The 24373-nt window shown below is 40.9% G+C and overlaps 1 protein-coding gene across 6 annotated transcripts in view; it reads right to left on the bottom strand.

Moving 5' to 3' along the window:
• KDM4C (lysine demethylase 4C) overlaps positions 1-24373 on the bottom strand; it is a 389491-nt gene that overhangs the window by 70850 nt on the left and 294268 nt on the right. The window lies entirely within an intron of this gene.

Here is a 24373-nt window from a genome sequence, read left to right as displayed (position 1 = left end):
TCTCTCTCTTATCCAACTTCCCACAGGCATTTTTTAACAGTGTAAATGAACATTTGTATACACTCCTGCTGCATTTACTTATCTTGGTGAATGGTACTTATTTGAATGGTTGGGAAAAGGAAAAATTAAGAGGTCTCCTCATTTTTCTTTGATAAGTACAAAAGCTGCTATGCTGGGGTGTGCTTCCTGCTCTGAACACCAGAAGCTGTCCCAAGGCCCCTGAATACATCTGACCCTTATTAGAAACTGTCACCTATGAATTGTTCTGTCTGTGGCCTGCCCCAACCTCTTTGCCTCCTGTCTTTCAATTATGCCAGCAGCAACCCACATTGAGAAAATTTATGCTTAAGTTAAAATACCCCTGCATCATGTCTCCAAATAAAACTGAGGAAGCAGTGACGAAAAGCTATAAAGCCAATGCAGCACAGACGTGTTCCAGGTGACCTGTCAGAAGAAGAACCTCTGCGGTGGAGACAACTGTGACCCTGAGAGGAGCTGATTCAGGGTATGGTCCCCATGTGAACACAGACTGTCCCTTCTCCTGCAGCCCCGAACCACTGTCTTGCTCTGTCCAGCTTTCTAAGATGGTTGCTTCAGGAGAAAAATCACCTAACAGTGAGTTTCAGGATTTGTCTTCTAGATAAGACAAATTTGGGATTTCCAATCTCAAGCGGTCCTTATGGTCATTTAGAAATTTTTTTTATCTTTCCCAATTCAGGGAGTGGACAGAAGGCAGTAAGACAGGCTCTGGTCAAAGGTATGGGACTGAACCCTAATGCTGCACCCATTGTGGCCTTGCATTGTATTACTCATCAGGACATCGCTTCCGGATTACTTAGGGGGGCTTCCTTTGAGGGTAGTAAATGGTCAATATTTTTTCAATGATCTGTTTGTGGGTAATTTCTCCAAGTTTAGTTGCTACATTGGTCAAGTAAAGATGACAAGAGTAACAACTCTCATGAAGCTATTCTCAGGGTTAAAAGAAATAACATCTGTAAGAGGTTCTGCACAGGATCTGAGACAGTAAGAGCTAAGCAATGCTGCCCCACCTGTTCCAAAACCTCCCCACTCCCCAGTCCCAGCCCAACTCCCCCCATTCTAAAGTCAACTGAGCCTCTTCCTTCACCCAGGTAACAGGAACCATCAGGCATGAAATTCCTCAACTGTCCTGCCCTCCCCTCCACCTTCAGATCCACAGTTTCAAAATATTTATGCTCATAATTACTCAGAAATTACATAACTATGGATCTGCCACGTCTTGTTATTTAATACACTGATAAAAAAGCACAGATTACCATGTCACAAGCTAATTTCGAAAATATTTTAATAAGTGCACTTCAAATTATCGTTTCCATTGTAATCCTGTGTATTTTATTTTAAATATTAAAATGTCTTTCTGAAAAGAGATCCATAGGCTTTACTAAAAACTGCCAAAGGAGTCCATGAAACAAGAGTTAAGAACTCCTGATGCAAAACAATTAAAAATGTCTCCAGTCACTATGAACACAGTGATTACAGCCATGCACAATATGGAGAGAGATTTCAATGAATAAGCAAAAATGAAGAACATCATGTTTAGATTAGTGAAATCCTGGGTTTTTCTTTTTCTTTGTTAAGGTTGTTGTTTTATTGTTTTTACAATAATAATGAAAAAGGATAGGGCATAAATAATATCTCTTTTTCCTCTATCTAAATATCTCTTTTTCCTCTATCTAGCTAAAAAGAGCTATCTTTTTCCTCTCCTCTCGTTTCAGAATCAGAACTGGCAGATGTGCTCCCACAATGAACCAGACACCACCACGTAGCACCCTCAGTTTCCCTGTCTTTGCAACTAGCCGTGAACAGGTCATAAAAAGTCGTGGCTGCAAGAGAGGAGTAAGGTCACTCCAAACATGCAGATTTTCTTCATGAAAATAACACTACCTTATTTACATTATCTCTAAGGTTTTTCTGTTATGAAAAATTGGCTGACCAACTTCAAACATATATTAGACTGGCCCAGCAATTTAATCTTCAGCCCAAAGGTGAGGACATTAACTTCTTTTAAAAGTTCATTTTCACTAAAAGTAAATATTTTTCAGATGCTAGGCCACATCTTACCCTTGGCATGGTTTTTATAATTAGCTTTTCATTCTCCCTCTATTTCTGAATGGAATTTCTCAATAATTAAAAATTCCATTTCTGTGAGATCCTTTCAACAGAACAGGGAATTACCCCAGCAGATGTGTGCAAGAACGTGTTCATCCTCCAAGAGACATTTACTGCTTAGATTACAGCTCACTGGCAATTGTAAAACTCAAGTGTGGTCTTCTATCATTCACACTATGTTTTTAAAAGATGAAGATAATCCAGTTCGTCCTGAAATTCACACACTTCTATTTCTCTCGTGTGTATGCCTCTGTGTGAAGAGAGAGCCCCTTAGCCGGTCCATGCAACAGGAGTCCATATGCTTCAGGGTAAAATATAAACTGTTTTTGTCTAAGAGTATGTACATATTTTTATTTATGTATGTATGTATTTATTTATGAATGAGGAAGATCAGCCCTGAGCTAACATCTGTCGCCAATCCTCCTCTTTTTTGCTGAGGAAGACTGGCCCTGGGCTAACATCCGTGCTCACCATCCTCTACTTTATATGGGATGTCACCACAGCATGGTTTGAGAAGCGGTGTGTCGGTGCGCGCCTGGGATCCAAACCTATGGACCCCGGCTGCCGCCCAAGCGGAGCACAGGCATTTAACCACTGTGCCACCGGGCCAGCCCCTGTACATATATATTTTAGTTCTACAATTTTGAGGCCGAAGTGGTACTTTTTAATGGTAAATTGTAAGGAAAAAACACTATTCTTTGGAATCCTCTTCAAACAGCCCTGGTCAGATTATTACAGAATGAAGAAACAGAACTGAAGGCCTCTAGTTTTTTTGTAATAAAGGTAAGATTTGGGCTCATAATGCTTGCTGGTATCTGAGCAATCTTCAGGCTAACTCCAATCCAACCCCCCACGCCCCTCCCCACCAGAGCATAGGCACTGACGGAGACGGCACTGTGAGTCCCAGCTCCCTGCTTAACGAGCAGGGGGCCTGGGTGAGTTCCGTGTGCCTCCTAGCCTCAGTGTCTACAGCTGTACTGTGCGGGACCACAATTCACGGGAATTAATGCGATGATGGATACAGAAGTGCTCTCTAAAGATAAAAAGCTTTACAAACATGGCCATTGTTACTATTTTCTTTAAAAGATGAGGGGAAAAAAAAGATAGCAGAATAGGATAATACATCAGTTCCTTTCACGTTGCCAAGGCAAAAGGCACATGAGCTTGGGTATACGACACAGATGGAGCAGAAAATCAAATCACACAGGTTACCAGGGGAGGTACCATCCAGGGACAAAAAGAGCGGGATTTTTAAACACATCTTCACAAACAGTGTAGCAGCATTCGCTGAGCCTGTGGCTGGAGCCCTGGGTCAGGACAAGCATCAGCAACTCTCCTCAGACTAATCTGTATCAGGTTCCCTTGTTCGGCCTCACTCAGCGCCATGTGGGTGTTTTTCTGCCAAGTCTTCCCAGCTGGACACTGATATGTTCATTCTTCAATCCCAGCTTCCCATTTCAATGGGAGGTGTTATGACCACAGCTTAACTCTTCATCACCAGAGTGTGTTTTTCAGATTTATTTTTATGAAGGGAGGGGGAAAAAAATCTCCTTACCAGATTCAGGGTTTTCATCCGGGACTCTGAAGTATTCTCTTCATTTTTTCTACTATAGCCATGTTTATTTAGTAAACTATTTTTTAAAGTGGGGTCACTAAAATCATGTTATCTATCTGGCATTCATCAAAACAGAAGAGACTAGATATCTGGGCTCACAAACCCTTCTTAAAGTAAAGTGAGCACGTATTTCCACTTTCTTCCAGAGGGAGAAACTCTTTCCTTAAATTATTTTTTTGTGTGTGTGTGTGAGAAAACCAGCCCTGAGTTAACATCCGGTACCAATCTTCCTCTTTTTGCTGAGGAAGACTGGCCTTGGGCTAACATCCATGCCCATCTTCCTCCACTTTATATGGGACGCCGCCACAGCATGGCTTGACAAGCAGTGTGTTGGTGCGCGCCCAGGATCCGAACTTGCGAACCCTCGGGGCGCCGCAGCAGAGCATGCGCACTTAACCGCTGCACCACCAGGCCAGCCTCTAAATGACTTTAAGTAAATTGTTTAGTGAAAACAAAAACAAAAAATCTGTATTAGTGAGGTAGAAAAATTATTCTATTACTAGACTTCTGTGAAGTTTGGCTAAATGTCACACAGGGTTTTCCTATTTCTCTCAAGTGAATTTAGACCTCCACTTTGGACTTGTATCGGGTTAAAGCCACTCCTATGAAAGTGACAAACTCAAAGTTTCCATTGAAAACCTTCTGAGAGCCCCCAGGGAAGAAAGAGTCACTGTTTGGGTTCACTTGAAATATTTATAAACTCAGCAAAGAATCAGATTAAAAATTGAGCCCCCAAGGGGCCGGCCCGGTGGCGCAAGCGCTTAAGTGCACACGCTCCACTGCTGAGGCCCAGGGTTCACCGGTTCGGATCCCGGGCGCGCACTGACACACTAATTATCAAGCCATGCTGTGGTGGCGTCCCATATAAAGTGGAAGAAGATGGGCATGGATGTTAGCCCAGGGCCAGTCTTCCTCAGCAAAAAAAAGAGGAGGAGTGCCAGATGTTAGCACAGGGCTGATCGCCTCACAAAAAATAAATAAATAAAGCCCCCAAGCAGAAGAGGTTTTTGGTTTTTTCCCCCCAAGTTTTAGGCTTTATAACGATCTTTTCACAACTTGGCCCATCTGCTCATAAAATGCTTCTATGCCTTACCAGGTTTATATTTTATCTTGCAAACTTTTACCTAATGAACAAGAACAAGATGTACAATTAATTCTTTCCCTTGTAGGTAAAGTGTAGTCATCAGCAGCCATCTAGGAGAAATCAGGACAGAGATTTGATATTGTGTGTGTGCCTATTTTTTGAAAGTGACAGTTCGACACATTAGATATGTATCACAGGAAACATAAACTCGTACATGAGTCAAAGAAAAATATGCCTAGGAAGTTATACCTGTTGGGGTAAAGGGGATACATCACACATCTCGAAGGGAAGTGAAAATGGTGCTGTTGTTTTGACTGGTCCACTGTACTGAACCTTCTGTGAGAAGATTGAACAGTGCATCATAAAAAAGTCTAGCTCATTCCAAAGCCATTCCTCCATCTGACAATACCAGACACTAATGCAAAGGAAGCTTAACTCTTCTGAAAACATTTTAAAGCTGATCAAATTAAAAGCAGCACCAGAGGGATTATTTTCTTAGCAAGAACCCACAAGCAATTTACTTGACTAGAGGAAAAAAATGCAAAGAAATCCTTTATCACAAAATAGCTTCTTGAATCTTTCCACCAATAAACCTTCCATCCATCCAAGAATGCCTATCCTCCCTGCTGATAACAAGCTGTGGAGATAAATATTTTTTTTTCTATAAAACCCTAAATGATGTTTTCAAATAAAATAAAAATAAAACTACTACATGCCACTGTCAAAAATGGTCCTAGAAGAGGTAAATGTCATTTTAAAGGCTATGTGTTAAAACATTTAGGAGAAAGAATCTACTTGTCAAGTTCCTACAGAAAGCTCTGAAGAGGTTAGAAGTGCATCCATCAAATTTTCATCCACCTCGGGGCTGACCTACTGGGGAAACCGTGGAAAGCCTGGCCTTGTGTTCTGAGGGAGCTGGAGGTTTAGAGTTCTGGACAATAATGGGGTCACAATCAAGTACAAAGACGGGGCTTGGGAGAGATTCTGCAGCGATTCCCCAGTGAAGGCGCACTGGCAATGGATGGCAGGCAGCTGCACTCTGCTTTAAGCCACAGTTCAAGCTAAGGAACTGAACCCATCTGATGGACCATCAAACTCCCCTGAGAGAATTCTGACCTCTCACTCCAAACCTAGCAAAGAAGAACCCATCAAATATCAGCAAAAGAAAGGCGAAGCCAGCAAAACACGGGAAGGACTTTTTTTTAAGTCTGATTTAAATAGCTTCCATACCCTACCCTCTGGGAATTACATACAGTAACTTTTTTTAACAAGGAAAATTTGGTTTTAAGGAGCTTATGGGAACATTTAACTTGGACTGGAAAGGTTATTTGCTCAGTGTTAGGCTAAAAGCCAAAATCCACTTTTAGCCAGAGATGATTTTAATATTATACCTCACAAGAGCATTGTGTCATGTGAGCAGGCAGCAGCGATAAGCAGTGTAGCAAAGTTATGACTTCCCCCAAAGACTCATTAAAATGTATTATTAAGTAGAAAAAAGTTCAGAAAATCCAAAAGGAACCCGTCTGTACTATCTCTGAAACAGTAAAAATGCTTTCCAACTTATCACCTCCTTCGCTCTGCCTCCTCTAAGTAAACACTGTGAAGAACTCGATCCTGATGCAAGCAAGGATGAAAATGCCTTACAGTGGTGTGCCACCGTGACGCGCTCTATATAACTTTTTGTTTCAATGTGCTACGGAGGAAAATATGGTGCATTCAAGTGACTGGAAAAAATAATAAACCTGTGAAGATTCTATGATTTTTTTAATAATTCAACTCACAAAATATATTAAAATTTGTAAAGTCAGAAATATTTTGCTATCTCCAAGAAAAATAGTAACTTTTTCCTATTTTAATTTTTATAATCTTAAATTTTAATAACTCCAATATTTTTCTTCTTCCTTTCTGTTTGGTTTTTAACTCACGTCAATTTTTTCCCCTTCATCAATTCTTGAAAATTTTCTCCCACCTCTTCCACTAAAAAAAAAAAAAGTAATGACTTAATTTAAGTCAAGCAAATGTACCTTAGAAAGTTTGACCAAATATCGACTTTCTTACCCAACCCAGCAAGAATGTGCAAGCACACTTGCAAAGGCATTCCAAGCTGCTATGGAAATGACACTTTTTCTTCACACTAACAGTACTCCGGGCCGAGACTGCTGGCTTGCAAGCTCCCAGTCCGAGCCCATTGACAGCTTGTGGAGTGGACAGATGAGGCGTGGAAAATATTTTAAATTAGTTCATTTATCTTGTTGAGACACAGGAAACGGCAACAAATTTCTCACATAAAAAAAACAATAGAGAAAGACAATGCACCCCTAGCAATGTGCAGCAACTTTAGTCCATTAAGTCAAACCCTTCAGACTGTTTCATACTGCCTAATAATAGCCGTGTCTCAGATCCTGAGGGGATTTTTTATGATCAAAAGATCCAGAGGGATGGCTAGAAACCACTGACTACTTCTGATTTTTTTTGATGGACTCAAATTCTGGAAGTCAAATAGTTTTTAAATCAATGTTTTTTGACTTATCCCAGGTAGATCTTGGGCCAGTATTAATTCTGACTAATAAATCTAGAAAATTGCAATAAAGAACTGAAAGCTCTTAAAGGAGAGCCCAAAAATGCCATATTTTAGGATGGGTAAGGCAAAGATCACTTCAGGAGAAGTTAATCTCTCCTACAAGTGAGTGGACAAAACGGCCTTTGTTCTGGTCTATGTCCCCATTCCACAAATGACACCCCCGGGGCTTTTGGCTTCTTGGTTCCTTCCCACCTGAGTGTCTGCCACTGCACCACTTCCACAGGGGTCTGTCACCTCACACTTCATAGTCCTTCCCAGGGGGACAAAGCAGGGGCTTCAGGCCTGCAAGGAGAAGCAAGTGGTCCCAGGATTGGCTACACCAGCATCAGTGGGAATCAGGGAACTGCGTTAACAATCAAGTCCCATCCCCCTCACCTAGAACTTCTGATTCACAGGTCTGAACAGAAACTCAGAAGTCTGTATTTTTAATATGCACTCCCAAGCCAGATCTGGAAATCACCACAGCATCCCAAGCCAGCCTCCTTCATGAATTAGAAGCAGAAAGAATTTTGAAAATCTATGCACTCACTTGCATAATTTTAAGTAGACCTAAAATTTCTCATCATAACTTTAATTGTGAAAGTTATAATTCTTGTGTATTAAATATTGACATTTAGAAATAAAACATACATCTCTAAATACCAAGGTGATTTGATACCTCCATCATCCATTTAAAAAAGTAAAAGAACAGAGGCCGGCCTGCTGGCACAGTGGTTAAGTTCACGAGTTCCGCTTCAGCGGCCCGGGGTTGGTGGGTTTGGATCCCAGGCATGGACCTACACACCACTTATCAAGCCACGCTGTGGCAGGCGTCCCACATATAAAATAGAGGAAGATGGACATGGATGTTAGCCCAGGGCCAATCTTCCTCAGCAAAAAGAGGAGGATTGGCAACAGATGTTAACTCAGGGCTGATCTTCCTCATCAAAAAACAAAGAAAAAGTAAAAGAAAAGGCTTTTCTTTAACAGATTTTTACAGCATTCCCTATTGTCTTTAAATTTGTATTACTTCTATTCCACTTTCCCCACAGAATTTTACCTGAAGATTAAGATACTTTTACGTTCAAAACTCTTTTACTGACCACTCTACCATAATCCTCTATATAACAAAACTATGCATATTAATTGAAGTTTCATTTTCTAAAATTTCCCATGACATGGCTCTAACTCAAAAAAAAAAGTCTTTTGATTTGAATAATGATTACACTTATTTTCAGTTTATAACTGATCAAAGATAAATATATATTACAATATTGGTAATTATTAAAGTAAAAATGTAGATTTTTACTGGAAATGTATCTCTTAACCAGAGAAATAGATTTTTTAAATTACCTTATGTAAATATGGGTATATATTACACACAGCTAGAGTGAGACAGGTTTCAGTGTCATTTTAATAATATTTTTCTGGGCCGGCTCCGTGGCTTAGCGGTTAAGTGCACGCGCTCTGATGCTGGCGGCCCGGGTTCGGATCCCGGGAGCGCCCCGAGGCACCACTTCTCCGTCCAACGTGAGGCCGAGTCCCACGTACAGCAACTAGAAGGATGTGAACCTATGACATACAACTATCTACTGGGGCTTTGGGGGGAAAAAACTGAATAAATAAAAAATCTTAAAAAAAAAAAATAATAATATTTTTCTTTTAAAAAGAAGCATTCACACAAATAAGTGATAGGACTGGGGGAGTTTTGTTGCAGCAACGTCTCTCAATTCTTTTGAACACTTCCCAAGTTATGTGCCTAAATGCACACCTGCCACCCTCCACCACCGTCGGTCTATCCACTGACATCCTCTGGGTACTCCTTCAACTTTGCCAGAAGTAAAGAAAAGGAGCCACCTGAGTTGCAAATAATTACTTGTTACCCAGTCATTACATTCATTCCCTTTTCCAACTTTCCCGAGACCAGTATTTTGCATCATCCTCTGTTTAGCATGCCAGAGGTCTGCCCCCACGCAGCAGGGTTGCACAGTAAGATTAGAGTCGGATGAGAGTTAAGTGGGAGACTGACTGTGAGGCAGAGGAGGACAGGAGACCCTGTAGACTGCAGGCCTGTTCTCGGGCAGACCAACTTCAGGGAAAAGTATGCATTATGCTTGCACCTGTCCTTATGAAGGGTACACAGCAGTGCATGCACCACTTCGAAGGTGCCTGTCAGAAGACCCTGCAGTCCACAATCCCAGGATCTTCTCGTGGCAGCTACAGAGTTACGCAAGGTGAAGAGCACTCTGACACAGCTAAGACAGGAGAGAGGGCTGAACGGGCGGTGCACGGTGTAGCATTGACTTCCCAAGGGAGTGAGTGTGGCGGGTGGGGCGAGGAGGGATGGGAACTGAGAAGGCGTCTCTCTTAGAGGAGCCTATTCCAAAATGGACTCTCCCAGCCTCACTTTTCTATAAAGAGTCCACTGAGAAACACAGCACAAAATGTGGATAGTACTCCCCTCTGTGACAGAAGACACATTTACTCAACAGAGTAATAACTATTCTGATGCTAGTGTTGCAGCAAACAATGTACATAAGAGGACACACAACCAAACTCCTGTGTGGCCTTACTCAGAAATTCACAATGAGGGCCAGTGGAGTTCTAAAATACAGAATTATCTACCAATTTTTAAAACTTTCCTGCTTGCTCTGGGATTCAAATGTACTAGAGATGAACAACTTTTTAAAATGTAAAATAATCAAAGAAGGAAAAGAGAGAAGAATAAGTTCCTCCACCACACGCTCCATGCACTTCAGGAGAGGGCCACGTAAAAGCCCGTGTTCTATAAATGCTAAAATTATCTCACCAGGCAGACCAAGAAAAAAAAACACAACAACAGAAAAAAATGTCAAAAAGCCCGCTCTCCTGTGAGCGGAGTAGGGTGCGGGACCATAACCCTAACCCCACCTTCCCGCGTCTAGCAGGAGCTTTCACTCTGATGCCATCCTCAAGCAAAATCAAATGTCATCCAAGGACCCAGAGCTGCTGGAGGGTCAGCCATCACGACTCCATATTTTATGGTGTAAAAGTCAGGTTAAGCATCCAACCAGAAAGAGTCTATTTCTCCCCTCCTTTTGGTTGTTCATCTTAGTTCTTTCTAAACAATTAGAGTTTATTAGAAACAACTTTTGGCACAGCTTCATTGGCTCTTTGAAATAAGGAAAGGAAAAGGCAAAAAAAATCCTAGAACAGGAATTTTGGAACTAGAAGAATCATTTATCTTAGAAATGAGGAAACTGAGGCCTGAAGGTGTGTTTGCCCAGAGTGACACAACCATGTGTGTGGTTTGTGGCCCACTCAAAGGCCACAGCTCTCTCCTCTGCCACACCACGCCAGGGCTCCTTCCTGCTCCTGTCCCAGGGTCTTCTTTTGATTCTCTAATGTGCCTAGCTCCTTCCCACCTCAGGGTCCTTGGACATACCGCTCTCTTGATGTGGATAACTCCTCGCCATCCCTATCTTCATCTTAGCTACACCTACTCATCTTTTCCTTCAGGGCCATCCATTCTTGACTCTCCAAATCAGGGTCCCTGATGGACATTCTCATGGTACTATACCTCTCCATAATTAATCATTTTTTAACATCTCTCTCTTCTTAGACCTGTGAGCTCCAAGAACACTGGAACTAATATTCTTGCTCATCCTTATTAGCTCTTATGTATAAACCCTTATAAGTAACTGCTCAGGACTTGGAACATGGTAAGCACTCATTAAATATTTATAAATTTAATAAATATTCATTACATGTCAGATACTGCTTTGTGGATGTTACATATAATATTCACTTAATCTTCTAAACTTCATGAGATAGGCAGTAGTAATGTTCCCATTTTACAGATGAAGAAACTGAGGCACAGAGCAATTCAAAACTTCACCAAGCTCACCCAGCTCAGAAGTGGAAGAGTTGTTTAAAATACATACCATGTGGCACTGGGTATCATTTATGGTAGCGGCTTTATGAATGATCATGGAGACCTGCATGAGGACATTATCAATGCTTGGAACAAATATTAAAGAACAAGCCTATGAACATACTGGGCCCTATTACAGGACTCTATGTGAGCATATTCCAAAAGCATACGACAACAGACTTTATATTAATCATCTTTCATGCGCCAGTAGCAATAATCTCCAAAACCTCAGCGGCTAACAACACAAAATGTTTGTTTCTTGCTCATGTTGAATGTTGGTTGTGACTCTGTTCCAGGTCTTCTTTAATCTGGGACTCAGGCTGAGGGAGCAGCCCCTACTTGAACCACACCATTCTCCCAGATGGGAAAACAGAGAGGTGGCAGCACCACGCAGCGCCTCCTAAAGCTTCAGTTTAGTAGCAGCACGGGCCATTACCACTCACATTAAATTAAAAGCCCCAAGCTCGTTATTTTCTTTCCCTAAGCTCCCCAGTGCATTAAAAGCAACCAACGCCATTAAACTTCTTATTTTCACTAAATTATTCTATGGCAGCAAATACGTGGTCCCTCAGAAGCTAGTCTTCTCTAGGCACTTGACTACAGGCATCTGAAGGTGACAATTTGAGTAACTCTTTGCCACTGCACACCATGGGCTACCAGCTGAATCTTTCCCATAATTCTCTCTAGCTTTTTAGTCCTATCTCTACATAATGCTTTTACTCACACAGTCTTCCTCCAACTGAAAAACTCCTTGAGGACTTGGACCAAAATTCTCATAGAGGTACAGTGGAAAGACCTCTCCTATCTTTCCTTTGAGAGAAGGGATGATATGAAGGAACATAATCTGTCCAACAATTTTACCGTTTAAATGATACTACCTTGTCTCATAAAGGACTTAACTTCCATTTGCCTCAGGCACATCACATGCAATAATTCATGATTCATTATGTCTCTGGATGTTAGATATGATTATCTCATTTTACAGGTAGCAAATAATATTAGACACCTAGAGATTAAATTCCTTGCCTAAAGTTTCATAGCCAGCAGCAGAACTAGGACAAGATCCCTCCTGGTGTTCTGCCCTTTGTTTAGAAATGCTAATCTAGGCTTTCTGATGACCTTGAGCTAAGTTAAGACATAGCCAGAGGAAATATCATCAACCCTTTTCCCCTGACATACACAAATGCATATACCCAAACACGCAGAACATATAAATATATTATATATATATATGTATGTACATGTATTTTATATAAGTACACAGACACATACACATGCACAAAAAACTGAGTCAGAACGGGAGGAAAATGTTCCTGAACTGCTGAGTACCTGCAGGCTGGTGAACTGCGAGAACTCTACTTATTTGATAAATAATTAAATATTGTGCACACTTCTTCATGAAAATAGACAATAGGGAACTGCAGGTCTCATCCTTGCTTGAGACTGAATCCTAATGGCTAGGTACATAAATATTAAATAAAGAAAAAGCCCTTAATGTTTGGTGCTATATTTTATCATTTCTCCTAAATCTGACAATTTCCTTTTATCGCATACAACCTGATCATTCATTCTGTTGAACCACAGACATAAGTTCCTATTGTCAGCTCTCTGTTTTGCTACTGCCAATGCTTCACAAAATTGCCTGTTTCATTTTTTATTCCCTGTAGATCTTCCTGCCCTCAAGGAAGTAGCTCTAAAGCAGTGTAACATCCCAAGCCAAGAGTGACAACCCAGTAAGTCTTGAGAGTGCTGTCAAGTCAGCAGGCAGTGCCAGCTGCAAGAGGAAAGCAGACTCAGGCAGGAAAAGGACCCACAGCCCCAGGAGGCACTCCAGGGGCTCACGGGCAGGAAGCAGTTGGAGCTCTGCCTCTGTACGTGGCTACCAAGAAGCACTAGCCCTTCCATCATCATCCTCAGAGAGGACTCGAACTGCATGGCTCTGGAAGATCCAGTGAGGTTTGTGGAGTCACTCCAAATGGGATGTCCTTGCCCCAGTGACAACGCCTGACTGGGTTCTCCTCCTAATTCCTCCTGAATATCACCTGCTAGGGATCCTGACGTGAAACTCAGGTGAGCACACGCTGTTCCTAATGGAACATTGGTCTGAGCCATTCTAGTGGGCGAGGCTGAGGGAAATCTTATAACTGGTCCATTCAGTCATCATTTAAACTTTTCCTGAGTATGGACTCAGGCCCCAGGTGAGGCTCTAGTGATGCAAAGATGAACAGGTCCCGGTCTCTGCCCCAAAGGAATGACAATCTCCAGGGAAGGAGGCCTCAGGAGTATTTCTTTGATGACTCCGTTCTCAGAGCCACCATGATGCCATTCATAGAGACATATGCCAGGCCATGTGGAAGGCACCTGATGTCTAAATCATCCACCCAATTACCTTCCTAACAAGTCCCTTTTGCCAGCAATTGTCTCTCTAGGGTCCTGTTCTCATGTAATTTCTAAAAGAGTGCAAGAAATTCAGGATGCTGGTCCTGTCCCTCAAGTTTCTGAGGTAACACATGCTGCTCCCTACTAGCACCTGGTCTTCCTCCTCCTGTCTGCTCCTCTCAACTCACCTCCAGGGCTTTAGACACTTGTTTTGCAGCACTGGAGGCCCAAAGGATTCCTCCCATCAGCAGGGAGAGGTCTGTCTTCACATTTCCTCATGCAGAGCAGTTATTCCACTTCCCAGATTTCCCTAGCTCCCCTACAGACTCTGGGCCCTTGGGGTGTTCAATGTTTTTCAACAGAAATGCCAGGTGTGATTCTGGCATTTATGGCTGCCAACGTCTTCAACGTGGATGAATGCCAGGGACACACTCCTGAAGACACTTTCAGTCAACGGGGTAGAACCACCTGGGAGATCTGATGATTTTCTCTGATCTTTTACATGTCTACACAGACGACAAATGCTCAGGTTTCCCTCTGCTGTTCCTCGCCTGCAGTGAGTTTTGTATGCTGTATGGGGCACAGGTAGGAATGTTTCCCTTAAGTTATTTAAAACCCTATGGGTGCCAGGCTTGCCAAATCATAAATGTAGGAAATTGCATTCTGTTAGACTAAGTCCTTCCCTTAGCACTTTAGTCATGGAGTTATTCTTCAATTTCTTTCCTACAAATACTTGGCCCAGGTCCCGAGGTCCATCCCATATCTATGTGTCTCCTCAGCACATAAAAGAGATTCGGGAAAGGAGAAGGAACAATAAAATTTCAGGTTTACTGGCAGCACTAAGTGAAGTAATCCCCCTACGCATACACTTTTCTTACAGGAAGATCACTTACTCAACCTTTCCATCCACCTGCCTGATGAGATCTACAAATATTTTAAGAGGGTAATTTGGAAGACTTACAACAGCAGAAGGTATTCAAGCTGCAGCACTAGTCTCTGCCATGTGCTTTAGGTTTGCCCCAAACACGGCGCATTTACACAAGTTAATAACTAACTGCCTGTTTATTAATCAGGTCAACCAAGACTCCTTTAAACAACTTGCTAACAGGCCTCTTTTATATACTAGTGCTCTTCAAATGTTTTTACTTACAATTCCCCAAGAGTTATGGAAAACTATATCTCTCCTTGCATATTTTGAAGTTAACTCTTATAAATTTTATTTTTTTAATTTTAAGATAAAAAAAGTAAAGGATACTATGTGCTTCAAATATATTTTTGTCAAACTTTGGGGCTGCAGATTAAGCCCAATTTATGTGAAATGTCTGCCATATATATAACCCAACAGAAAAAGGCAGTCCTCATTATCAAACCAATCTGCCAAAATAGATTTACTTTCTAACAGAAAAAGTCTGAATTCATTTTTAAAATAAAATAAACATATTAATATGCATCCCCATATCAAGTATCTCATTTTTGAATTCTAAGAGATAATCAAGAGTATCTTAGGGTAAAATTTAGGCCCCAACTATATAATGGCTTAAACACAAAAGAAATTCATTTCTGGCTCACATAACAGTATTGGGCTGGCAAAGAGTTCAGTGGGGTAGCACTCTGCCAGTCATTCAAGGACAAAATTGCTGCCCTCTCAACTTTTGGGTTCTGGGGTCTCTCTCTGGTCAACTTCATTCCAGAAAACAGTAAGGAAGAGGGCACGTGGGGGCATTTAGGAGCCAGGCCTGGAGTGATGTCCATCACTTTTGCTCCCACACCTTTGGCTGAGCTCCTACCCACAAGGAAGATTGGGTGATGTGGACTACTGTGGATCAAGGAAGAGAAGACCATGGACTGTAGTGAACAGCTAGTAGACAATGTCACAAGTTTTGCAATAAATTTATGGCCTAGGTAAAATAACATGCTCTCCTCTTCAGTATTTATTCCCTAATCTATCTTTGCTTTGCTCTCTCAAGACTTGCCCTCAGAATCTGTCCTTTGTTTATCTACCTGAGAGTAGCTTTATTCTATCAAGCAAAAAGAGCAGTGTGAAAAGAGAACCAGCAGCCCCTCCAAGGTTCATTCTCACAGGATCAATGTGAACAGAGTCCATACACAAGTTGAGGGTCTGGAAATCAATCATCTCAGAACTGTCGCTGCATTGTACCTCTAAGACAGTCAACACATAACCCTAGGGTACACGGACTCCAGTTTGAGAACCACTGACATACAAAGTGTTAGAAAACATATAGGATCACAGATTCTAACGTGCAAAGTACTAGCGCATTTTACAGAGGTGAAAACTGCACTAGAGGGAAGATGCCCAAAGTCACTCTTGTAGAGGTTAATGCACATAGAGGGGCCATTCTTTACTCCACAGACTCATTTTTGCCTTTGGTATGAATGGATATTTCCAGCTTTTTATTGTTTGTGTAGAAAGGAATTAACATAGCAGGCCTAAGACTGCTATCCTTTGAAAGTCTTGCCTACAAGGCTGGCCCCTGGCAGGTGTCTGGGAACTTGGATTTCGGGAGGGTTCCCCCATCCTCTGGTAAGAGTGGCTCACTGTGCTGAAACTGTTTGTACAGTACAAACAACATGGTTTATGCTGAACACTTGCTTCCTTCTTGGAGTCTGCAATTTCGTTACATGCTAGGCAGAGAGTGCCTATGTGATCAGTCCCCAGTAGAAACTCAGGGTGCTGATTCTCTAAGGAGCTTCTCTGGTTGGCAACATTTCACATGTGTTGTCACAGCTCGTTCCAGGAGGAAATGAGGAGTCCTGTGTGACTCCACTGGGAGAGGACTCTGGACACTTGAGCCCGGTTTCCTCCAGACTCATCCCCGTGTGCCTTTTCCCTTGGCTGACTGTGCTTTGTATCCTTCCACTGTAATCATAGCTGTGAGTACAACTACGTGCTGAGTCCTGTGAGTCCTCCTAGCGCATCATCGAAACCTGGGGGTGGTTTGGGGACCCCTAACACGCATGTAAATTACATTTGCCAGACATGAATAGATTGATTTCAGGATATTAAGAACATAGTCAGTAAAGTTAGAAATTTCAGTACATTTTGAATTTAAGGTATTTTCTGGATACGAAACCTCTAGAAAAGGGTGAAGGCAATTTATATTCAATTTAATTAAGCTACATACTTTTAAAACAACAGATAATAGTAAAAATCATAAAAAATATAGATTTTGGTCTTAGCTAGCAAGTAAAACAAGGATTCCCTGAAAATTACTAACAACGACATTGGAAGGGAACCTTCCATGTTGAAAGGAACCATTAAGGAGAAGATGAATATGGAATTGTGAACATTACTAAGAAAAAAACGTGTTCAGAATTGAAAGAAAAACAAAAAGAAAAGACGACTCATGGTGTTTGTGTGCAAGATAAAGAGAGGAAACCCACGGACACTCCCTCAGCTATAATTTTGGCCCACTTTCCGCCTGCTGGGGTCACTGGAAAAAAAAAGTCATATAAAAGACCAAGGTGTTTAAATAACGTTTTCCCCAATTTTATACTTTACTTTTCCTCCTTTGATTTTACTAGCAATACAAAGCCTCTTGTGGAAAAGCTGCAAATTACACAACAGTATATATGAAATTATTTTTTAAAAAAACACCCAACATCTTGGCATCCAGAGGCACCTACAATATGGCATTCCAAGTCTTTTCCCTGTTCACTTTAAAAAAATAATTGGGGACATTCTGTATGTATAATTTCTCTTAAATGTTTTTCCCAAAGAAATGTGATTTATGAAGAATTACTAGTGATATGAATTAAACAGACATGTTGAAGACCTTCTTTTTTCCCTTCAATTGTACCAAAGATGCTCACAGGTGGAGAGTGGAGGTCTCTGAGCCCAGAGCTCAAGCATGTACTGGCCGAGGATCCTGAGACACCCAAGGTGAGAGTGTGGCCATGAGCTTCCTGCCGTGGCTCAGGCTGATGACTGACCAAGACATAGAAATGAACAGGAGTACAAATGCTTTTCTCCTAGGGTGACTGGTCTGCCAGGCTGAAAATGTGGACCACAGGCCATATGCCTTGACAGGCTAATTCCTCACACATTTGGGGCCCAGGACACTGTGATGAGAGACTCAGGAGCCATGATGCAGTTTAAAGGTGTTCCTGTGAGTCACAGAGCCTCGATTTCTCCATCTGGTGCTTGACCCCCCCCCCACTCCGGAAGCAGTACTGGCAGCACAGTGGCTGACTAAGGAGTTCTGTTGCTTAGTGGATGCACAAGCTCAAATTATTGAGCTCCTGTTAGCCTCAGTTTTATCAAATGTAAAATGGGAATAATGATATCAACCTCCAAGAGTTGTTAGAGGATTTACCCAGATAATGCCCGGCACAGAGCAGTCAAAATTAAAAAGAACATTCAACATAAATATATTAGTATATCTTGCTAACCACTAAAATATAGTAAGCTACCCTATTGCATATTTACTTTTTCTTTAGCGTGCACGGGCTGGGGGTGGAGAAGGGGACAACTTTTAATTACCTCCAAAGCAACACAAATCAAACTACCAAGATTAATCCAAGAGCCAGCAAACAGCATCTTTAATTCACAGATTGTGGGTGTTCCATTCTGAATGCTAAGCGACCTGTCTTCCTACAGCATGTGTGACAACATGAGCTTCAACAACAGGTCCATTCTCAACATCTGTCAGCTCAGTTTCCACATCTGTTTTCAAAAATATATATCACCCAGACAGAACTTGGATGAATGAGTAATAGTTTCACCAAAACTCAAAATATGTTCAGTTGCTTTGATGTGCTGCAGGAAGCAGGGTTCAGGCTGAGAGATACAAAGTGGATTCCCCAGGAAACAAGCCTCCAGACCCGTGATGTGCTACAGGATTAACAGCTTGACCTTTGAGACTCCTATTAAAATGCCTCCACGCTACGTGAGGTGACCCCAGGACGTACCAAAATCATTAACTTGAAGCACTTTGGAAAGTGATTCCAACCACTATTTTTGAGGCTGTAATAGGATATATGTTGGACTCAATTACAAAAGGAAAGGGAGATTCCAGGATAGGGAAACTACATTAGTCATAAGAAGTAGCTTTATCCACAAATTAGGCCAACAAACAAAACTTAAAATGCTCACAAAGTCCTAAGGTTCCAAGGGAAAATGACAGGTGACATACTATCTTAGGAAAAATCCATGAATTGACTCAAGCAGGAGCTCAGACTGCTATGCCTCCACCCGAGAGATGATGCTGGCTATTCCCATCTAGGATGAGAAACAGCGTCTTAAAAAAGATGGGGGCTGGGGCGGTGCCAATGCAACTTCCCAGTTCCTACTGAACTGCAGTTTTCACAGTGAGCCTTCACTATTACTATTGTTGTTGTTCTGTGTCCAGATTCCTAGTTTACCCTAAAAAATTCACTATATCCTAAGTTTCAAAAGTCTACTACGCCAGACATTAATGAATTTTAGTGCAAACAGCAAGGGCTTTAGCATGATACAGATCAATTTAATGCCAGCTCAACCACTTTCCATACGTATAAACGAATTACCATATATCTCAATTCCTTAAAATCATCTGAGTCTCCAGTGAAAAAGGGTGGGAATAATCCTAGCATAAAACACCATGAGAGCAAGAATACATATTTTTGGCTGTTTTCACTGTTGTTTCACTACAGTAGGGTGCCTAGAACAGGCCTGGCAAAGGGGGGCCTGAAACACCGAATGCACACAGAACTGTTGAGGACCCCAGGGTGATGCCCGTGATGGCCTCGGCACAGCATGCAGTGCAGGGCACACCTGCGATCAACATTAGTTCTCTCCCACAGGCTGTGTCGCTTCTGCTCCTTTCCATGAGTGGGACATGTGAGGGTTGACTTGTTTTAAGAATACTAACAAGACAAATCATTGCACCCAAGATTTAATTTATCCTCCAAAGAAAAATCTTTCAAAACGACTAAGTAAAATATCCCAGAGAAGGGGAAATGTTCAAGAGAAGGGGTCTCTCTCTTTTTTCCGCCAGCTAGCTTGTCCTCCCTGATAAGTAAGGTCAAACTGACTAAACAGGCCAGTTGTACTTTTTTAACAAAAGCATTAAAAAACTCAGCATACACAGAAAGAATCATAACTAATTTACTACATGCAAAGAGTTATTTAGCTCTGGGATTTGTTTGGGAGGACACTGACAAAACACCTGAATGCAGAATTGTTTAGCTGACAGTGTACTCATTGCATATCATGCCCACTATCACAGCTGGGGTGCTTTCCTCCAGGGTCCACTTGGGGAGAAAATTGTTTCATATCCATTCTTTTGCTCAAGAAAGAGGGGATTCTATTCACTGTCTCACATGTACAAAGGAAAGAGACCACCATTCTGAAGGATGGAAATCACTCACTGATCACATGGTAGAAGGTTTGTCAGATGTCCTGAGACCTCTGTAAACTCCCAAATTCATGACAACGTGTACAGCACATACTTTTCCATGTAAAACACATATTCTGATACACAGAGGCAATAAGGTTGTGTCCACATGTCGATGCTGGATGGTCAGCTAGGCTCACTCACTAATGCCTTATACAGCAGCCACAGAAGGCTTCTCAAACAAAACTACTAACTACAATGATCTGGCCTTTTAGGGTTACTCTCAAATAATTAAAATTGCAAAGGGTGGGTAGGTGAAATGTTAATGTTGAATTTAATACAGTACCTGGAATGTTTCAAAAGTATCTACATTTTTTTAACTATAAAGGCAATAATGTGGACTTAGTCTAAGACTTGCTCACAAGCATAAAACAAAGTGGTCAACTCTTAATTGAACATAAATTTCTATAACCAAAGTTTTCATTCTGGTCAAGTTTCAAGAACAGTTTATATAAAAATTGCTTATACTCTTAAAAGATTCAGATGTTAGGAAATAAAACCAATAATGACATCCTTCTCCTCTCTATAAAGTGAGCTGCACTATAATCTTTTCATCTGAAGGCAAGATTAGTTTGCAGTTCTTCAGATAGCAAATTCCTGACTAGACCTGTCTTTTTTAAAGCTGTCAGTGTTAAAATGCTGTTTCTGGTTAACAAAACCCATGTGCCCACATCACCATGAGTTAAGAGTTCTAAGACACCTGCCACTAGTGGAGTTTATTTAGATGATAGATTTACATGTCTCTATGCACCTCTCTGAGGCTTTTAGCTGTCTCTGACATACCAACTGTTTGTCAAAACATTCCAGCAGATCTGACACCAAGCAAGAGTGAACTAGAGTTTGACGGGCTCTGCAAGGCTAATGACACTGTGAGGATATTTTTAAACTTAATTTAAGAATACTTCCCCCATTCTCTTGCAACCTATTTCTCCCAAGGTCTTAAACAATGAAGCTATCGTTATAGTACTACACACAAAGTCCTCTGAAATAGAAAACAAACAAAACAAAAACCAGACAGTATAACTGAACTGAGATGATCGCTTTCACGGAAAATACTGGAAACAATTAACTTCTACACATCAGTCTTTGTTTTCAGCCCTTGAGAAGATCAGGAAGCCACCTAACTCATAGTTGAGTATAGCCTACTGGCAAAGAGCATGGGATTTGGGTCAGGAGGTCAGGTTTAACATAGCTCTTCAATTATTATCTATACAACATAACTGCTTTAAACGTCTGATTTCTCATCTATTAGATGAGAGTTGACATCACTTCATGACAGTTAATTATTGAAACATTCACTGTGAGCCATTGTGCTAACATAACAAATATCTCATTTAATCCTCAATGAGATAATGATTATGATGATGAAGCAGTAGTAACTAAAATTAATACCTTTCTTAGGAATGATTTAGGAAGACTGCAGTGCAGCTCACTTATAAAGAAGGATTTTAGCTATGGAAATAGCTACCTGAGATCAGAACTTTCTGAAAGGATGAAGATCTATGCGAAAAGCCTTCTGAGCAGAAGATTCCACTCACAAAAGTCCAATGTCATCCAGAAGGAGAGTGAACACTGAGTGTGGGGTGGAATGTGGGTAGTCGTGGCCTCTAGCTCTCACTTCCCCAAACATTTCCCATCCTACTGTCATCTACAGTCTTTCCTTTCACTTTCTCTCCTTCTATTTTTCTTTGCCACGTTTTCTTTCTCCTTAGGCCACTGAGCTATCAGCAGTATTGTTAGTCATTTCCATAGTCAATCTAGTAACATTAAAAATATGGTTTTATACTTAATTTTTTAACTGCAATGTAATTAACGTGTAGTGAAATTCACCCTTTAATGTGTACACTTCCATAAATTTTGACAAAAGAATGCAGTCGTGCAACCCCCATCACAATCAAGATATACATAGTTCCACTAGCACAAAAAATTCCCTTGTGTCCCTCTGTAGTCAACCACTCCACCCATGCACAGTCCCTGGCACTAACATGGTTTCTGTCCTCATAGGTTTGGTTTTTTCCAGAATGTAATATGAAGATATTATACAGAATGGAGCCTTTGGAGTCAGGCTTCTTTCACTTAGCATGATGCGTTTAAGACTCACCCACATTGATGGCATCAGCAGTCTGTTCCTTCTTAGTGCTGAGTAGTAGTATTACATTGTATGGATGTACCGTGGTTTGTTAATTCATTCACCAGTTGAAAAACAATGGGTTGTTCCCAGATTTTGGTGATTATGAATAAAACCATTATAAATATCACTTACAGGTTTGTGTGTGAACATAAATTTTCATTTCTTTCAGGTAAATTTCTAGGAGTGGGATTGCTGGATGGCATGGTAAAGTGTGTGTTTAACTTAATAAGAAACTGCCAGACTGTTTTCCAATGTGGCTTTTGCATTCCAACCAGCAATGTGGGAGAGTTCCAGCTGCTCCACATCAGCCTCACCACTTGGTATTGTCAGTTATACTGATTTTAACTATTCCATAGATATGTAGTCACATTGCACTGTGGTCTCACCTGCTTTTACCTAATGGATAATGACATTAAGCATCCTATCATATGCTTGGTGCTATCCATATTTGTCCTCTGGTGAAGTGTAAAATCAAATTTTTGCACAATTTTTATACGGCTGTTTAATGTCGAGTGTCAAAAGTTCTTTTTTACTTTTACATATGCTATAAACCACAATCATTGCTAAGTGGTTAAAATCTTCCTTTTAACCACTTCCACAGAATTACATTTCCTTGTGATAAAATCACAGCTATAAATGTGATAAAATTACATAGAACTATGCACACATATTGTACCAATGTTGATTTCCTGGTTTTGATATTGTACTCTAGTTCTGTAAGATGTAACCAAAGGGGGGCACTGGATGAAGGGCACACAAGAATCTCTATACTATCTTCACAACTTCCTGTGAATCTATAACTATTTAAAAACCAACAGTTTTTTTTTAAAGTTAAATAAACATTTGCAAACTTTACTGGTACTTAATTATTTACTTTATGTATAAGAAATTATGTACAAAATATTTTATGTATAAGAAAGTGTATTCTCGGGGCCGAGCCGGTGGTGTAGTGGTTAAGTTCACGCGCTCCGCTTCGGCGGTCCAACGTTCGCAGGTTCAGATCCTGGGTGCGGACCTACGCACCGCTCATCAAGCCATGCTGTGGCAGCATCCCACATACAAAATAGAGGAAGATGGGGGCAGATGTTAGCTCAGAGCCAGTCTTCCTCAGCAAAAAGAGAAGGATTGCAATGGATGTTAGCTCAGAGCCAGTCTTCCTCACACACACACAAAAAAAAGTGTGTTCCAAGTGATAGAAGTAAACTTAAAAACAACCTTACTATCATTTACTTATAAATTGCAGACTACCTATACATTATTAAAGTTACTTTAATATCATTTTGTTATTGTAATGGTATTGCTAAGGTAATATAATCATAACAACAAGAAGAAGGAACATTTATTAACACTTACTATGGCCAGGCACTGGGTGAAGTACTCTACATGCCTTATCTGAAACTCACAACAACCACAGAAGTTACTGTTATTGTGACTCCAATTTTACAAATCCTTACTGAGAATGTAAAGAGTGAAAAAAGAGCTTCAGATAGAAAGCAGGGCGAACAGGAACATTCAAGAGAGCGACAGAGGAAGAGGAACCTGCAAAGAAATCTGAGACTGAGTGGTCAGAGAGAGACAAAGGAAACCAGCAGAGCTGTCATGAGAATCAAGGACAGACTTGCAAGGAGGATGACAGATTCTCAAATGATTGGAATGTGGCAGAGCTGAGATGTGAACCCAGGCTGTCAGGCCCTAGAGCTTATACGCTTTATTGTTACATTCAAATGCGTTTACACTTGCAGCAAATGGTACACCTGAGGACTAGTCAGCACTACCTTTACTGCAACTCAGGTGATTAAATTCTATTAAAAAACTTTTTTTTTTAAATGCAGCCTGAAAAATTTCTGAGTGAGATAAGCAAGGGTATGTGAAATGTTATGAATGCTAGTAAGTTCACAGAAAGACCAAAGGAAAGGAAAAACATAACTATGTTTAAGAGAAGGTTGACATTTTTATAAAACGGATTTACGTATATGTGTCTGAGTATCATACATATATAGTATGCAACTGAAACACACTCTTAATTATAACACAGGATGATAAAACGCTGTATCCTTTCACGCTGTCTTATCCACAGAAAAAAGTAAAGAATCGTTACTCCAATATGCTAAATGTGATCACTTTTTAGAGTAGCATGGAGATGATTTT

This window comes from Ceratotherium simum, chromosome 20 (genome assembly GCF_057802395.1).
Source record: "Ceratotherium simum simum isolate JZ-2026a chromosome 20, ASM5780239v1, whole genome shotgun sequence".
Lineage (NCBI taxonomy): Eukaryota > Metazoa > Chordata > Mammalia > Perissodactyla > Rhinocerotidae > Ceratotherium > Ceratotherium simum.
The sequence above is the reverse complement of the archived record's forward strand: the minus strand, read 5'-3'. Positions and strand labels throughout refer to the sequence as shown.